The following is a 17,898-nucleotide window of genomic DNA, read 5'->3' as shown; positions in this document are numbered from 1 at the left end:
AGAGAGAGAGGGAAGCAGGCTCCCTGCCTAGCTAGCAGAGAGCCCGATGCGGGACTTGATCCCAGGACCCTGAGATCATGACCTGAGTTGAAGGCAGCGGCTTAACCCACTGAGCCACCCAGGCGCCCTAGATACTTGTTTATTATTTATTGATGACTTTTATGTATGCTAAAAAGCAAAGTTTCTCACATAAAATGTCAGATATAACCTAGACTCACTACTGGAACAAAATGAATATATTTCACTGTCTTTGGAAATTGAGAAGGAAATGTGTGTGTGTATGGCAGTTCAATCAATCAATCATCAGCTTTTTTTTACTTAAAAATGTTTCTATGCTTAGGTTTAAGTTATTGTAGTTTTCAAACCTTTGAGTTGTGGTGTAGCAGATAAAATGAAGCCTCAAATCATTCTCTAATCTCAAGAACATCCTGGCAGAATTACTGAGACTTGTCTGTTACAATTGATTTCCTCTTAAAGAGAAGTAGGCTTTTCTTATTGTGTTAAAAAATGATTTTATCTATTAAGTGTCTTTTCTTGTGAAGATCCTTTCCTTTTATGACCCAAAAAGAAAAATGTTCTTTTTCCTCCGGAGTTTTTATATTCACTATACCCACTAATCAGTAATCTGTATTGCAAACAAAATGGAATATAATCCAAAAAGAGTAATCTTTTTTTAAACGAATACAGAACAGCCATCATTTCTAATACCAGTCATCTTAATTTGCAGCATATGTGTTGTTTAATTTTATGATGCTTTTTGATTTTAGCAAAAGCAATAGATGGCAGACTTTTATGCTGAATCTGTCATAGAATAGGGAATCAGGATATTTACACTGTAATTTTGGGAACTACTGGTAAACCATAGGCAAGCAACTTTTTTTAGGACACTAAAAGTACTTGTTGAGATTTAGCTCTGAGATGTATGTGGTGTCTGTCATTATTAGTGATGATGGTTAGGTTTGCTTGTTGTTGTTTTAACAAGACTACTCAGGAAGAGAAGGGTACAGATAAATGCCTTTACACCTATTAACAATGTTTTTAAAGTTAGACTTTATCTGACATAGATAATATCTATACTGAATGGAAAGGGACTTCTGATAATTTCTGCATTCATTGCTAATTGATAGTCGATTGAACTATAATGCTTTGTAATTAGAATATTTCCAGTAAAAAATAAATAAATAAATATATATATATATATATATATATATATATATAGTAGAAGAGGTGCCAGAAATTGCAGTTACCTGCATGAAATTATGATAACATCTTTTCTATAACAGCAGAAGATATATTAGAATGTCTTGGACATATTTTCAGGAATAATTTTAAATATTGGAAGAATGTACTCATAAAAGTAAGGGTTAGATTGGGTAGTCAGAAACATGCTCTCAATATATATAAAAAAGAATATAATGTTCATTTCTTGATCAGTGAAATGAGAATTGTGTTGCCTAAACACTACTTAACAAGGTATGGCAAAATAAAATTGGTAAGTTATGGGTGGTATTTGTGTCTTAGGACTGAGACAGAGATGCATAGAATTTCCTTTATTTTCAACTTAAGTTTTGAGTGTAACTTCTAATACTTACAAAAGGCCAAAATATTAAATATGAAATGTTTTTAAGCTTAATTTTGAATATAGGTTAAAATTATTAACATTCAAAAAATATTTTTATAAGATGAACTTACAAAAGAACTCAGTCAGTTCCTATGGAATATGTTAATAATTTTTCATTTACCTCTATTCTGAAATGTTTTATAATTGAATTTGGTTCTTTCAGACTGTGACTTGCTTTTTTTTTATTTGATCAAAGTCATAGGTGTATTATTTCTTGGGGTGGTGAGGGTTAAGAAGATATGGTTCATATATATAATGGAATATTATGCCTCCATCAGAAAGGATGTATAATCAACTTTAGTATGAACATGGACAGGACTGGAGGAGATTATGCTGAGTGAAATAAGTCAAGCAGAGAGAGTCAATTATCATAACATTTCATTTACTTGTGGAGTATAAGGAACAACATGGAGGACATTAGGAGAAGGAAAGGAAAAGTGAATTGGGGGAAGTCAGAAAGGGAGACGAAGCACCAGAGGCTGTGGACTCTGAGAAACAAACTGAGGGTTTTGGAGGGGAGAATGGTGGGGGGAACGGGTGAGCCTGGTGGTGGGTATTAAGGAGGGCACGTAGTGCATGCAGCACTGGGTGTGCTGCATAAACAATGAATATTGGAACACTGAAAAGATTAAATTTAAAAAAGAAATACCATTTGAAGGATTACTTTTTTAAAAGATCTGATTACTAACATTTTCTAATAACATATGAATCATCAAAAATTTGTATTGAGATTTATTAGATGAACCTGAGATACTTAAGTCTTTTTCCATAATTATGAATCTTGCACCCTGTATGTCATAACAGTATTTTGAAATACTGTACTTTGCATTCTGCTTCACAAAACTAGTTGATCTGATAAATTCCTTTTTGCTGAATGCTGTCATGTCCGTCTTTTTAATACCCTCCTTGTTCATTATAAGTGCCATTAGCCATACTGCCTAATGAAAGGTACCTCATATCAAGTCTGATTACTGCTCTAATGTTTTCCAGGCGTGCTTGGTGATGAGCCTGGCATATGAAACAATTTCCTACAGTAATAAAACTAATTAAAGTAGGCAGTCATCCACATACCACTTTCTAATGAATTATAATAAGCTCATTAATCTCAACCTCTCTTATTCCAAAAAGTCCATTGATAGGACCTGTATGTAAGAGTAAAATTTCTCACCCTTATATATGTACAACTGTTACAGAATCAAAGAGGACTTTGTGAATTTAAGTTTTAAAAATTACGAATTGCTGATCAATGCTTTAAATGAAATGTATACTTTCTAAACTCTGCCCAGATTACTTATTGGCAGGATCCCTTTCTGTTTGAGTTCTCCTATAATTGATTTAACAAAAGAAAAATGATTCATTGTATAATAATAACTCTTCAGCACCTTGAAGACTAGAATTGAATGAATCAACTCCTTATTTTTATTTAGAGATCATATGAGAAAGATGAATTGAGTACTTGAGATCAAGTGAAAAACACACCCTGTTTCCTCTCCAGAGAGAGCTAGAGTATCTGCTCAAAATGTCAAAATAATTATTATAATAATTATTTTTGGTTAACATTTCTTCAAATTTGTGAGTGCGCAATGAAACAGCATAAGAATTACTATTCCATTCTGTTATAAATAGTTTGGTAATATAGACTATTGTTCTGGAGATAATTTTACTGTCGAGGAGATAAGGCTGTTAATTGTGAGAAACATTGGAGACTGTTTCTCCAATTTCTGAACTACAAAGGTGAATAGTAAGAAAATACATTTTTCAGAATAGCAGGGTTTATTCTATCTTCATTATAATTTGATGTTTTAAAAATGTAGCAGTTTCCATCTTGAGGCTCACTACTACTATGACACACATGAATTTCTCCCTAAAGAAGGTAATTATAAATATGTATATCTTAAAACTGATACAGAATGTTTGTAGTGGGTTAACTGCAAATAGGCACATTTTAATTTATGAAATTAACATTTAAAATTGTTGTTTTCATTTATGAATTTTAAATATCATGAATTTTTATGAGAAAATGACTTGGATATTCTGTGCAGAGATTTTCTTTTATAAAACTGATGTTTTAGAGCGCCTGGGTGGCTCAGTGGGTTAAGCCGCTGCCTTCGGCTCAGGTCATGATCTCAGGGTCCTGTGATCGAGGCCCGCATCGGGCTCTCTGCTCAGCAGGGAGCCTGCTTCCCTCTCTCTCTCTGCCTACCTCTCTCTACTTGTGATCTCTCTCTGTCAAATAAATAAATAAAATCTTAAAAAAAAAAAAGATTTAAAAAACTGATGTTTTAAAATCTGACCTTTGTGGGTAGAGGTGTAGTGAAACTGTCCCTGAGTAAAATGTCTCCCAGTCTGGCATCAGCTGTAACTGTGGTCGCCAGTTGCCACTATATGTGATGATGAGTTGGTTCCATGCTTGAACAACAATCAGGAGAAGGGCTTTTGGTACAGATTCCTCCATTAGCTAGCTGTATGGTCTTGAGAGAGTAATTTACACATCATGTAGTTAAGTATATTCATGTATAAGATATGAAGAGCAGGCTAGAGAAGTGCCTTCCGAAGTGTCAAAAGTGCCACTGATAGTAAATGTGGTGTTTCAAATAATGTTTAAAAGACTTTATTTACTTATTTTAGAGAAAGAGAGAGAGAGAGAGTGAAAGCCCATGAGCCAGGGGGATTGGCAGAGGGGGAGAGAGAGGGAAAAAATCCCAACAGACCCTACACTGAGGGCGGAGATCCTGGAGTTCAGTTTCAGCACACTGAGAGCAGTGTGAGCCAAAGCCAGGAATCAGTCACACGACTGACTGAGCCAATTTTAATGATTTAAAATATTGTATGAAGTGAAACAATCTCCCCTTCTAATCTCAGTTCAGTTCTGAAATCGAGAAATTGGTTTTCTCCTCTATGTCCTTAGGATTTTTCTAGCACTCATATTTTTGACAGAACTGTGGATCACCTAGTAGTTTCTAAGACACAAGAGATATGCTGCTGAACAGAAGAATGCAGCATGTCAGTCTTACTAAGAGAAGTGGATTTATTGAAAGTTGTCTCAAAGATAATAGAAAATTAATTAAGAATGTTAGGAAAATTTTGAGAGCTCCAGTTGACCTTGTTTTGAACAGAAACCTGTTGGAAAAAGACTTGCTCCGGTTAGTAGATCTAATTAATAATACCTGTTAAGAGCTAGCTGTACCTTGAATAAACTTTGGTAATATGCTTTAATGTTAATAGGAAACATGACTCATCATCATAACAGCCAACATTTATGAAATGCTTAATACTAATATTTATTGAAGTCAGACAGTCCTCCTAAATGATTTACATGTACTAACACATATTAGTCTTCATCACTCATTTTAATGTTTATGACAACCATATAAATTAAGCAGCAATATTCTTCTAATTTTTTGTGTGAGGAAACTGAAGTACTCAGATACTAAGGAATCTCAGAAATGTCAAAAACTGCCAGGTTGGTGAAAACATGGAGGTTTGGGAAGAGTGGCCTTGCCCTGTGCATCTTTTCCATCTGGCTGTTCTGAATTAGAGGCTTTTATAATAAACTGGTAGTCTAATTTGCACGATTTTTCCTGTGTCCCTTGTTTGATGAGAATTGCAAAGACAGAGAGATGAATGCAGTTGATTCAAAACATGAGAAAACCGTGATGAATGATGCCTGGAAAATCTTTCATTTGGAAAAGCTATGGGGAATCCCTTCAGCAAATTTGGGACAGTAACAAATATATTTTAAAGACTGAACCAAACCAAAAAGACACTGATGTAAGGCAAGAACTTTCTGAAATTGTACTCTATTCATCCAACTTAATGGCTATCTGTGTGAATCTTTAGATGATTTGACTAGTTTGGTGGTAAAGTTACTTCCTGAAGTTGAGAACAAAAATATACTATTCCCAGAGTTTCCTGAACACCCTTTCCAAGAACATCTTAAACAACTTTAAAAAATAGTACCCAGTAAGGATTTTAGGAATCTTTTTTGTGACATTTCCCATACCTGACCTTCAGGTCAAATCTTAGTCATCTCATTGGGCATGAAGGTCCTGGAAGTCTGTCAGATCTTAAAGGGCTGGGTAAATACTCTTGTTGGTGGGCAGAAGGAAAGAGCGTCCAGGTTTTATGTTTTGTTTTGTTTTATCATTAATGTGGACTTGACTGAGGAAGAATTATTACATGTTGAAGATATAATTTTGCACATGGTTCAGCTATGTGCAGAATGACCTCAAGAGTGGGTTTTCCAAGAGCGCAAAGTCTTGAATTCTGTTTTTTGGGTTTTTTGTTTTTTTTTTTTTTTTTTTTTTTTTTTTTTGGTTTAAATATAGAGACCATAAGCTAGATTGCAGGAATATTGCATTCTTATCACCTAGAAGAAGTGCTCACAGCTGAATATTTACTGGAAGAATTTAGATCTGCCTTAAAATAGATGGATCTGTATAAACTCAGACCAGAAAATGTGTGGGTTGCAATAGTTTCCAAGTCTTGAGGGAAAAACAGATCGCGCAGAAGAGTAGTATAAAACCCAGTACAAGCAAGAAGCTGTACCAGATAAAGTCATTAAGAAATGGCAAAATGCTGACCTGAATGAGAAATTTAAGCTTCCAATTAGGAATGAATTTATTCCTACAAATTTTTGAGATTTTTATCTTTAGAAAAGGAAATGGCACCATATACTTCTCTCATTAAGGATGCAGCTATAAGCAAACACTTGCTCAAACAAGATGGTTAAGTTTTTCATGCTGGAAGCTTGTCTCAACTTTGACTTTTTCAGCCCATTTGCTTATGCGGATCCCTTGTACTGTAATATGGCCTATTGGTACCTTGAGTTTCTTAAATCCTCAAAGACTCTCTCAGCGAATATGCATATGTAGCAGAGCTAACAGTCTTGAGCTCTGACCTCCAAAATACCGTCTATGGGATGTATCTCTCCGTGAAAGGTTACAGTGATGATGACAAGCAGCCAGTTTTGCTAAAGAAAATTTTTGAAAAAATGGCTGCCTTTGAGATTGATGTAAAAAGATTCAAAATTATCAAGGAGGCATATATGTGCTCCCCTAACAATTTCCAAGCTGAGCAGCTCACCACCACACCTTGCTGCTGACTGAAGTGGCCTGAACTAAAGATGAATTAAAAGCAGCTCTGAGTGATATCACTCTGAAGGCCTTCCTATCTCAGCTCCTGCCATGGCTGCACACTAAAGCCCTTCTCCATGGAAATATGACAAAGCAGGCTGCACTAGGAATTATGCAGATGGTTGAAGACATCATTATTGAACATACTCCTATGAACTTTCTCCTTCCAAGTCAGCTGGTTCCATGTGGAGAAGTTCAACTCCCTGACACTGGATGGTTTGTTTATCAGCAGAGGAATGAAGTTCACAATAACTGCGGCATTGAGATATATCACCAGACAGACATGCAGAGCATCTCAGAGAATATATTTCTAGACCTCTTCTATTAGATCAGGTGTGAGCCTTGCTTCTTCAACAACCTGTGCAACAGCGAGCAGCTAGGCTTATCATCATCAGTGGGCCATGTAAAGCCATTAGCATGCAGGGCTTGCAATTCTTCACCCAGTCAGAAAAGTCACCTCACTACCTAGAATAGAAACTAGAGTGGAAGCTTTCTTATTGCCATGGGGAAGTCCAGAGAGGACATGACAGAAGAGGCTTTTCAAAAACACAATCAGGCATTAGCAATTCATTGACTAGACAAACCAAAGAAACTATCTGCAGAGTGTGCTAAATATTGGGGGAAATCATCTTCCAGCAATATAATCTTGACAGAGATAATACAGGAGTAATTTAAACACACCTACTAGGCATGATATCATCAAGTTCTACAAGGAAATGTTGGCAATAGATGCCCCAAGGAGACATAAGGTATTCATCCATGTTCTTGCCAGGGAAATGGATTCTTATCATGTGGTTGGAGAGTTCCCATGTCAAAGTGATATAAATTTGTCACAAGCACCTGCCTTAGCACAACCTGAAGTGATTGAGAACATGACCAGTTTCAAGCATGGTTTTCCACTGTTTCCCCTTGTGAAACCACATACTAACTTCATGGCTGCAAAACACTGATGATTCCTCAAGGAAAGGGCATCCCTGAGTCTTCCAGGGGCTAGGAAAATAGTTTTGGCCACTTTAATAGTTTCTGATTCATTATTAGAGAGACAAACAGGAAAGAAAGAAAAAAAGAAATTGTCAAATGTCATTATGTAGAAATTTTAAAAATCCAAAGTAATTAAATTACAAAAAAAAAAAAAGAAAGGTCAGACACCTAGTAAATGGTAAAGATTTTAAAAATTTTGTACTTTGTATTTCTATTTCTTTATTTTCTTCCTCGTGTCACACCCTGTAAGCCTTAGTTAACTTAGTCTTCTCAGTTCTCAACTGGAAGCTTATTTCTTTGAACACTATATTCCCAGTGACTGGCACATAGTAGGCAGTTAAAAAGTATTTGTTGAAAAATGTGTGAATGGATTAATTAATCAGTAAATCTCTTCCATAATAGACAACTTAAAGTGTCTCTACACATAACCTGTTGGACTCAAAGACCTCACTCCTAGTACTACCCGCTCCCTTACTGAGTTTTCTCCTGATTACTTGTCACTATTTCTATTATTCGTCTTGGGTAATTTGGAACCAGGACAGTTGCTCTTATATCAGAATGTACAGCTGTGGGGGCGCCTGGGTGGTTCAGTCAGTTAAGCTTCTGCCTTCAGCTCAGGTCATGTTCCAGAGGTCCTGGGATAGAACCCTTTGTCAGGCTTCCTGCTCAGCGGGGAGCCTGTTTCTCCCTCTCCCTCTGCTGCTCCCTCTGCTTGTGCTTTCTCTCTGTCAAATAAATACATTAAAAAAAAAAAAACAGTTTGTATAGGTTCAAATGAAAACTGCAATACTTATCTTTGTCCATAACTTAAGTGTGTGACATTAAAAGATATATTTAAGTCTCTCTGAGTTACAGTTTTCTTATCTGTTCAACAGAGATACTAATATCTACTCATCGAAATTATTGTACTAACTAAATTAAATGTATTTGAAACACCTAGGAAAGTTTGGCATATTGTAGATATTTTATAGCATCATACTGAAATATCAAGACATTGGAGCCAAACAGACCTAATACTATTACAGGGTAGTTCTGGAAGATTGAGTCCATTGTTTACACATTTAAAGCATTAATTTAAAGCATTAATTGTTTGATGGTTAATCACACCATATAAGTTCCTAACCCTGAATTATCTTAAGGGTTAAGTGAGACAGTGTTGCCAGAGTGCCTGGCATATAATTAAAACAAAATGAATATTAGCTGCTTCTTTTAGTAATAATTCTCCTTTCCTTTAAATGTTTTCTTATTCTATTGGTTTAATATCTTGGGGAGAAAAAAGGAAGACAGTATATTGTCTGATGATTGAGTACATTTATTAGACTATTTTCATATAGTTTTCTCTAAAGTATAAGTGTCGATTTTTGCCTAATAACAGTATAACTCAAAATTATATTATCTTGAACACTATTCTGCTTAAAGTTACTATTGTAGGAAGTGGAAAATTCAGGTCTAACAAAAGTTAATTTGTTGAGTCTGTATTTTACAGACCACTGGCAATTGGATGACTATGATAGGGAGAAGATTTATATTGTATCTCTGTATTCATAAGTTCCTGAATAGAAAGAAACACAATTCAAGCATTTGAAAAATACACTGGAGAAGATTAGTTTGAAAGTAGGATGTGCATGAGTGCATGGATGTATGTATCTCTTGTAGGATGATTGTAAGTAAGCCTTGCTGTAAAATTATCTAAGAAGCAGAATTTATTGTAATCGAGTTCTCCATTAAAGGACAGTATAGGGCGCCTGGGTGGCTCAGTGGGTTAAGCCGCTGCCTTCGACTCAGGTCATGATCTCAGGGTCCTGGGATCGAGTCCCGCATCGGGCTCTCTGCTCAGCAGGGAGCCTGCTTCCTCCTCTCTCTCTCTCTCTCTCTGCCTGCCTCTCTGCCTGTTTGTGATCTCTCTCTGTCAAATAAATAAATAAAATCTTAAAAAAAAAAGGACAGTATATTATTAGAAATACATTCTTGTAGAAAAAAACAAACCAAACCAACACATAAACAAATTAAAAAAAAACAATTATTTTATTTGTAAAACCAACACCCCAGAGATTATGCATTTTTTCCAATATTCTGTCTTAAGTTTGGGGAAGGAATACTCTTCTGCGAAGAAACTAGTGAACTTCCTGTGGGATACCACATATAAGCTAGAGGGACCCCTGCATTGCTCAAGATTCCAGTTCCTTTAAAGCTGGGGTTAGAAGTTCTTGGTTGACTTTTGAAAACTCTTTATTAAACCACTGAGAATTGATTTACAATTATGTATATTTAAATCAAATGCAATAATACCTGGTAAAAGCTATTTCAGACTGTAGTTGAGCATTTTCTTAGAAGACTTGGGACAAAATTTATAATTCAGGTCCACTGCCAGGAACTCAGAAATGCTATTATCTCTTCCCTCTAGCATTGTAATAACCTCCTAATTGGCATCTTCACTTTCCCCTCTTACAACTTGATCCTCTACTCCTTTGTCCCCATTCTTCCAGCTTTATGCAGATATGTCATATCCCTACTAAAATCCCTTTTACTTGAAATAAAATCTAAAAACCTTCATTCCCCTTGTTTTTAATACAAAGTCTAAGAAGCATGCATGATATGGCTGATTTTACAGCATAATTGTTGTCATTCTGTCCTTCTGTGTTTCATACTTCATCTATACTAGGTATCTTTTATTTTGTTGAACTTTCTGTGCTACCTTTTATCTTAGTTAAGGTGTATTTTATTTTTATTTTCCCACAGAAAAATTAAAATCATCTTTCCCAGATCTCAGTTTAAACATTACTTAATTGGAAATGACTGGAGTGGGTTTCTCTAGAAACTAGAAATTCTCTTCCATAATATCATCATACCTTAAATTCTGTTTTTTGCACTAGAGAGTATAAGCTTTCTTTTTTTTTTTTAAAGATTTTATTTATTTATTTGACAGAGAGAAATCACAAGTAGATCGAGAGGTAGGCAGAGAGAGAGAGAGAGGGAAGCAGGCTCCCTGCTGAGCAGAGAGTCCGATACGGGACTTGATCCCAGGACCCTGAGATCATGACCTGAGCCGAAGGCAGCAGCTTAACCCACTGAGCCACCCAGGCGCCCCAGTATAAGCTTTCTTTTTCCATCTTGTTTGCTGCTATATTCTTAGACCCTTGTCAGATGGCTAACATTTAATACTCACTTATTTCTAAATACCCTACTGAATGAAAGATATTGAAAGTAATGAGTTTTAAGAGTGCAAACTAATGCCAGACTTTCCCTACAGGTTATGTACATAGTTTTACAATGTCAAATTCTTACTTCATTGATCTTCTTTCTCCCCATGCAGACAGTCTTCCTTGATATAGAACCTGCCAGCTAAAAAAAAAAAAAAAAAAAAAAAAAAAGCCTGATGACTTCCTTGAAGCATGGGGGCTTGGTTGTGTAGCCCAGTCTTGGCCAGTGGACCAGAGGAAAAAGTTTGCCTTTGATGAAAAGAATACTTGTGAGAGGAACAACTGTACTTCTCAGTATTAAATTCAGTTGATTGAGAGCATGCTTTTTGGATTTGTGTTTCCCTGCATACTACAACGGGTCAAACCCAAGAACTAATACCTACCCTTTGAGAATGAGTGAAACTAACATAGAAATATCAGGGTCTTTGATTATGTTTTAAGTGAATCTGGAACCACCTATCCCTGGTAATCTTGTTTATGAGGTAATAAATATCTTTCCTGTTTAAGCTACTTTTATTTTTTTAATTTAATTTAATTTTACTTTTTTGTGTGTCTTCCAAAATGCATTGTTTATGCACCTCACCCAGGGCTCCATGCAGTACATGTCCTCTTAATACCCACCACCATACTCACCCAAACCCCACACTCCTTCCCTCCAAAAACCCTCAGTTTGTTTCTCAGAGTCCACAGACTCTGAAGGTTTGTCTCACCCTCCTATATCCCACAACTCCCTTCTCCTCTCCATCTTCCCATGCCCTCCGTGTTATTCCTTATGCTCCACAAATAAGCGAAACCATATAATTGACTCTCTGTGCTTGACTTATTTCACTCAGCATAATCTCTTCCAGTCCGGTCCCCGTTTTTACAACAGTTGAAGCTACTTTTAGATGGCTATCTTTTCGTATTCTCAAAAGCACCTTAATTGATAAAGATTTCCTCAGGACTTGACTTTCCCTGAGTCCCTCTTATGTAGTTAATCATTGTCACCTGTTGGGGTTGGGAAGCCTACCTTATCTACTACTCTGTAAGCAAGACGAATGATCAGGAAGGTTCCTCCCCCAGGAATACTCCTTTTTACCATTAATATACTTTGTAAAGATAACCTTAAATTGCTGAAGTAATACATTTCTAAATGTGTGTGATCTTCAAAAAATCTTGAGCTCTTGGAATCTAGAATAGAAGAGTTTTTCTTATAACACTGTTTATTATATATAGAACCAGACATTGACCTCAACTCAGAAATTAGTCATTCAGCAAACATGTCTATAAACCTCCTTTTAATGTGTGTGTGACTGTGGGCTACTGGGATTTCTTTTGAGCCATTCTGCTCTTCTATAAAATCTCAGTAATACCACCTAATTTATAGGGTTTCTGTAAATTCACCATCTCGTGAAATTATGGATATAATGCCCATGGAACTAAGTAGGCAGTCTTCCCTTATTTTAGCAGTTAAATTTGGAAGATTTTTTCCTGATAAAATATGGAATATTAAAATTAATTAAACTGTTTGATTTCCTTATAAAGCTAAAAATAATAAGAGGTTTTGTGAAAAAGTATTTTGTGTTCATTAAGAACTATCTTTACATGTAGTAGGCAATTTTGTCTTTGGCTCTCAGGAAAAATAAAAATGACTTGTAATTTTCTCAGTTTTCTATAGCTATTGTCTGTAAGTATGAAATCATGAGTTTTGTTATTGAAATATTTGACAGTGTTTTGTTTTAGCTCTTTTGATAACTTTTGTGTTTGCCTTGAGCAAGTCACTTATCTTTTCTATTTCTATTTTCTATTTCAATTTACTTATGAAAGATAGAATGATTGTGATGTACCTTACAAAAAACTTAAAATCATATTGAGAGAATGATGAAAACCAAAGCAGTGTGTTAAATGCCAGATATGACAACAAGAATAAGAGAAAGAATATTTCTATTATAGAGCATTCTCCTGGATGGCTTTAATACTGTGAAAGGCAGTAAAATTATTTCCTGATAAATACTTTGAGCATTAAGACATGAATTGTCCAGGATTAAATATATATATATATATATATATATATATATATATATATATATATTTCCAGAGTACTGATTATACAGCACATTTCCTGTCCTGCCTTCATTGAATTTATAATTAGAATATCACCAGGAGGCAGCTACTGGCATCATTAATGGAATGTATTTGTGGGCAAAATACCTTTTCTTAAAGAATTTCTGGACTATTCTGAGGAAATCAAAATCGATTTTAATTTCAAGTTTCAACTTAATTTTTTTCTACTAAGTACTAACATGCATAGGATACTAGATGATTTGCCCATCCATCCATTAATTTCATCGATATTTACTGAACTCCTCTGTGGAAGCTACCGGACTACATGATTTGTGATGTGCAAAGATAAAATGCGGTTTCTATCCTCAAAGAGCTTACATGTATTAGGGAAATATATATATATAAATAACTCAATTAAGGTTTTCTTCCTTAGTGTTGCAACAAAGGCAAGAAGAGCAAGTGTAAGTCATATGAAGAATTCTAACCAGATAGAAAGGCTTGAATTAAGGCAATGGTGATGGGAATTGAAGAAAGGGAATGAGTAAAGGGAATTTTGAAATCAGAAAAAGGATTGTTTGTCAGTTGGTTTTAGAATGTGAGAAGATAAATTGTGGATAGGGACTTATGGTTTCAATTCTAGTAGGTAAGGAGTTTGGAAGTCATCACTTCTGTTTTTCACAACAACAAAAGTTGAACATAACAACTTTTCTTGGGCTTATCAAGGAAATCAGGCCACAGAGCAAATCACTACCACAGGCAAATATAGATAATTACTGCCAAAATCAATTGACATGGAACAGAGGCCACTAAAGCTATGCACTGGTAGGAACTGTAATTTTGATGAATTACTAGAACCTATGTGTAGACTAGCTTGACAGTATGAAACTCCTGGGGGCCATATTCTTAAGGGGGAACCCACACTTGAATGAATCTTACCTCTGAAATCCCACCAGGTTCTCATGGTGAAGAACCCAAATAAAATCCCCTTGTGTTTTGTTGAGAGGCAGAAAAATAACTCTTTGTAATATGCTCAGGGCATTTTCCATAACAAAGGCCTGCTCTCTAGGCAAAAGTTTTGTCACCTGGAAGTGAGAAAGGCACTTAACCAATTCCAGCCCTCTCTACCCTTCCTGTCTCACCTGAGGAGGGAGAATCAAGTTAAGGAAGACTTGTGAAGGTCACAATCATCCCAGAAACAGAGGTCTGCTACAAGACTGATAATCATAAGATTATAGAATACCCCCCCAAAAATCCTTACAATTACATTAACAGTGTTCCAGTATACAGTGAATTATAGCTGAAAGAACTGCAAGGCACAAACTCTGTTAGAAGCTGTTCTTAGAGTAGCTCTTAGAATAGACAGCAGAGGAGACGAAAGCAAGGACAGTCAAGGAATTTGAAGCCTTTGGGACCTACAGTTACAGCAAATATTAAACACAGGCCAGCTTTTAGCATGATTAACATAAAAACTCACACTATTTAACTTCAGTTATTACTCAATACATCACCTCCAGCTTTCTTTATAAAAAATTACAAGGCATGCTAAAAGGCAGGGAAAAAAGAAAAACAAAGTAAGCAGCAGAACTAAATTCATATAAACACAGATTTTGAAATTATTACACAGGGAATTTAAAATAATTCAAATTACCATGTGAAGGACATTAATGGAAGACAATAAATAGCATGCAGGAACGGATGGGCAATGTAAGCAGAGAAATGGAAACTCCAAAAATCAAAATGATACACTAGAAATTTACATAAATGAAAAATGCCTTTGATGGACTGAGTAGTAGATTAGACACTGCCAAGGAAGGAATCACTCACTGAGTTTAAAGATCACTCACTGAGCTCAAATGAAATACAAAAAGAGAAAGGAACAGAAACAAAATAACAGAATATCCAAGAACTCTGAGATAATTTCAGAGTATAATATGGACACAATTGGAGTACTATAAGAAAAGAGAGAGAATGAAGCAGAAAGGTCTTTACATAGTGGCTAAAACCTTTTCAAAATGAATGGCACACATCAAACCACAGGTTCATTGAACTCGGAGAATTCCAAGCAAGAATAAAAACTCTAAACCTATACATAACGTATTGAAGCTGCAGAAAGCCAAGGACAAAGAAAATCTTGAAAGAATCCAGAGAAAGAAAAATATCTTTACCTCTAGAGAGAAAAGAGAGAGAGAGAGCAAAAATAACAATGGACATCTCATCATCAGAAACCACACCAGCAAGATATAAAGTGAAATCTTAAAGTGCTAAAAAAAGTCAAGGATGAATCAGGTTCTTTTTTTTTTTTAAATTTTATTTTTTAATTTTTTTAATTTTTTATAAACATATAACGTATTTTTATCCCCAGGGGTACAGGTCTGTGAATCACCAGGTTTACACACTTCACAGCACTCACCAAAGCACATACCCTCCCCAATGTCCATAACCCCACCCCCTTCTCCCAAACCCCCTCCCCCAGCAACCCTCAGTTTGTTTTGTGAGATTAAGAGTCACTTATCCTTTGTCTCCCTCCCAATCCCATCTTGTTTCATTTATTCTTCTCCTACCCCCTTAACCCCCCATGTTGCATCTCCACTTCCTCATATCAGGGAGATCATATGAATCAGGTTCTTGATCAACTTATAGGAGAAGTGATGTTCTTAACTGAGACCAGAATTAAATGGAGAAATCATATGTTCCAGGAGAAATCATTCGGCGTGAAGATTTTAGATGTGAAAACTTGAGTCTGATACACCTGGAACATAACAAGTGGCAAATTTCCAGGCAGTTAGAAATTTGGCACAAGATTTCAGAAGACTAGGGAGCAGGGAATAGGGATTGATGATAAATCTGGAACTGTTAGTTTATAGGTAATAGCTAATGCAGTAAGTTGTGGAGGTAGAACATTTAAGGGGAGATAGGTGAGGTATTCAGATAGAAACCTGAAAAGTTTTAACTTTTACTTTATTTTTAAAGATTTTTTTAATCTATTTATTTGTCAGAGAGAGAGAGCACAGGCAGACAGAATGCCAGGCAGAGGCAGAAGCAGGCTCCTTGCTGAGCAAGGAGCCAGATGTGGGACTCAATCCCAGGACGCTGGGATCATGACCTGAGCCAAAAGCAGCCGCTCAACCAACTGAGCCACCCAGGCTTCCCAAGTTTTAACTTTTAAAGAACAAAGTGAAATGAAAAATAATAAGGAGTTTGAAAAGTTTCTGAGGACAAAATGTACAGAAATCCAGAAGGAAGGGATATTTTTAAAAAGGGATTTTTGTATTGCCAAGTCTAAAGCTTAGATCAGGCTGAAGACTGAAAAAAATGTTTTCACTTAACACTGATGAGAGCAATTTTAACTAAGTGACTGGAGTGGAAACCAGTTTTCAGAGGCAAAAAGATTGAACAATTATTTATTTATAGCTAAACTGCAAATGAGGGTATGCATTCTGTAAGTGTAGTTGCTCTCCCAAGAAATATCTTAATCAAAGGAAGAGAAAGTCACAGATAGAAGTTAGGAAAGACAAAGTATTGTTGTTTGTTGCTACATTTGTTTTAGGAAAGGTAGGAAGTTAATCCAGTTAAAAGACTAACAGAACTAATAGAGAAGATCTGTACTAAAAGTTACTACAATTTAGGGGGCTTCTCAAACCAGTAGTGTGAATATTAGTGAACAAGTGTTTAATCTTTACCGTATTACTCATGATTTTATATAAAATTAACTCTGAGTAATTGATGGAAAACCTATCCTTTCCGCCACCATCTTGGATAATGGAAAGTGTTTGTAACAAACACTTTCCAATTCTGAGGGTTGCTGGGTGTAAACCTGGTGATTCACAGACCTGTACCCCTGGGGATAAAAATATATGTTTATAAAAAATAAAAAAGAAAAAAATTTAAAAGAAAAAAAGAAACCCTTTCCAAATTCCAAACTGCAAATTGGAAAGCCAATTTATGGCACATTGTGATTATAAGAAGTAAAATTATACCTGTTGTCATAGATGCATATGTTTGTTTTACGTATCCTAATAATCATTCCCTTTTCAACTGATTTTCAACAGCACTGTGTTGCAAAGGGTGAGATTAGAGAAATGAAAAGAAGATAGATTTGAACTCACACCTGCAGCTGAGTCTCATAAACCTAGCAGTTGGAGGAGGAAGAAACTGTAAATCTTTTTAAATACTCCCCAGATGATTTAGGTAAAGTCTTCCCATGCAGTTGAAAACTACCTGTTAGTTTGCTACTCATGTACTTGGTATTGGCTTTCTTTAAAATACAGGATTTTTTTTTTTCTTTCTGTGCCTTTTCTTTTCTTTTCTTTTCTTCTTATTGTGTAATAATCCTATGACTTGACTGCCTCTCTACTTATGGTGTTAGGTATTGCATAGTAGACAAAATTAAAGTAGCAATAGAAGAACAGAAATCATATTTAAGTTCATAGTCAAAATGAATAGAAAGGTCTATTACTTTCAAGATAATATAATACTATTAAAGTGCAAATCTCCTGTGACAAGTTCAGAATAAAGACCTCAAGAATTACAACTACAGTTTTGTGTTCAAGCAAAATAACTTGACAGTTATTGACAGAAATAAGGTACCATTCACCTTTGAAAATATTGCTTTCTAAATCTCAGTCCAATGCCATTTAAAACTATGTTCAAGTTGTACACTTTCATAAGTTATCATTTATTTTCCTTACAATCTTAACATTTTTTTTATAAATTTTTTATTTTTTATAAACATATATTTTTATCCCCAGGGGTACAGGTCTAATAGATTTACACTAACCTCTTTTTGAACAGTTTTTGTATACTTTCTTAAGCTTAATTAACAGAACACTTATTACTTTCTTATGTGTAAAGAGTACTTAGTATCAAAAGAATTCAAAAACACCATTCTTTGCCTACACGTGTTTATAATTTAGCCTTT

General features: G+C 35.3%; 1 protein-coding gene and 1 pseudogene across 2 annotated transcripts in view; both read left to right on the top strand.

Annotated features, from left to right (window-relative positions):
* CCSER1 (coiled-coil serine rich protein 1) overlaps positions 1-17,898 on the top strand; it is a 907,623-nt gene that overhangs the window by 603,547 nt on the left and 286,178 nt on the right. The gene's annotated exons all lie outside the window — the stretch shown is intronic.
* LOC123391859 lies at positions 6,337-7,817 on the top strand (annotated as a pseudogene).

This window comes from Mustela putorius, unplaced genomic scaffold (genome assembly GCF_011764305.1).
Source record: "Mustela putorius furo isolate JIRA1106 unplaced genomic scaffold, ASM1176430v1.1 tig00000382_pilon_pilon_pilon, whole genome shotgun sequence".
Taxonomy (NCBI): domain Eukaryota; kingdom Metazoa; phylum Chordata; class Mammalia; order Carnivora; family Mustelidae; genus Mustela; species Mustela putorius.
This window is presented reverse-complemented; position numbering and strand designations above follow the sequence as displayed.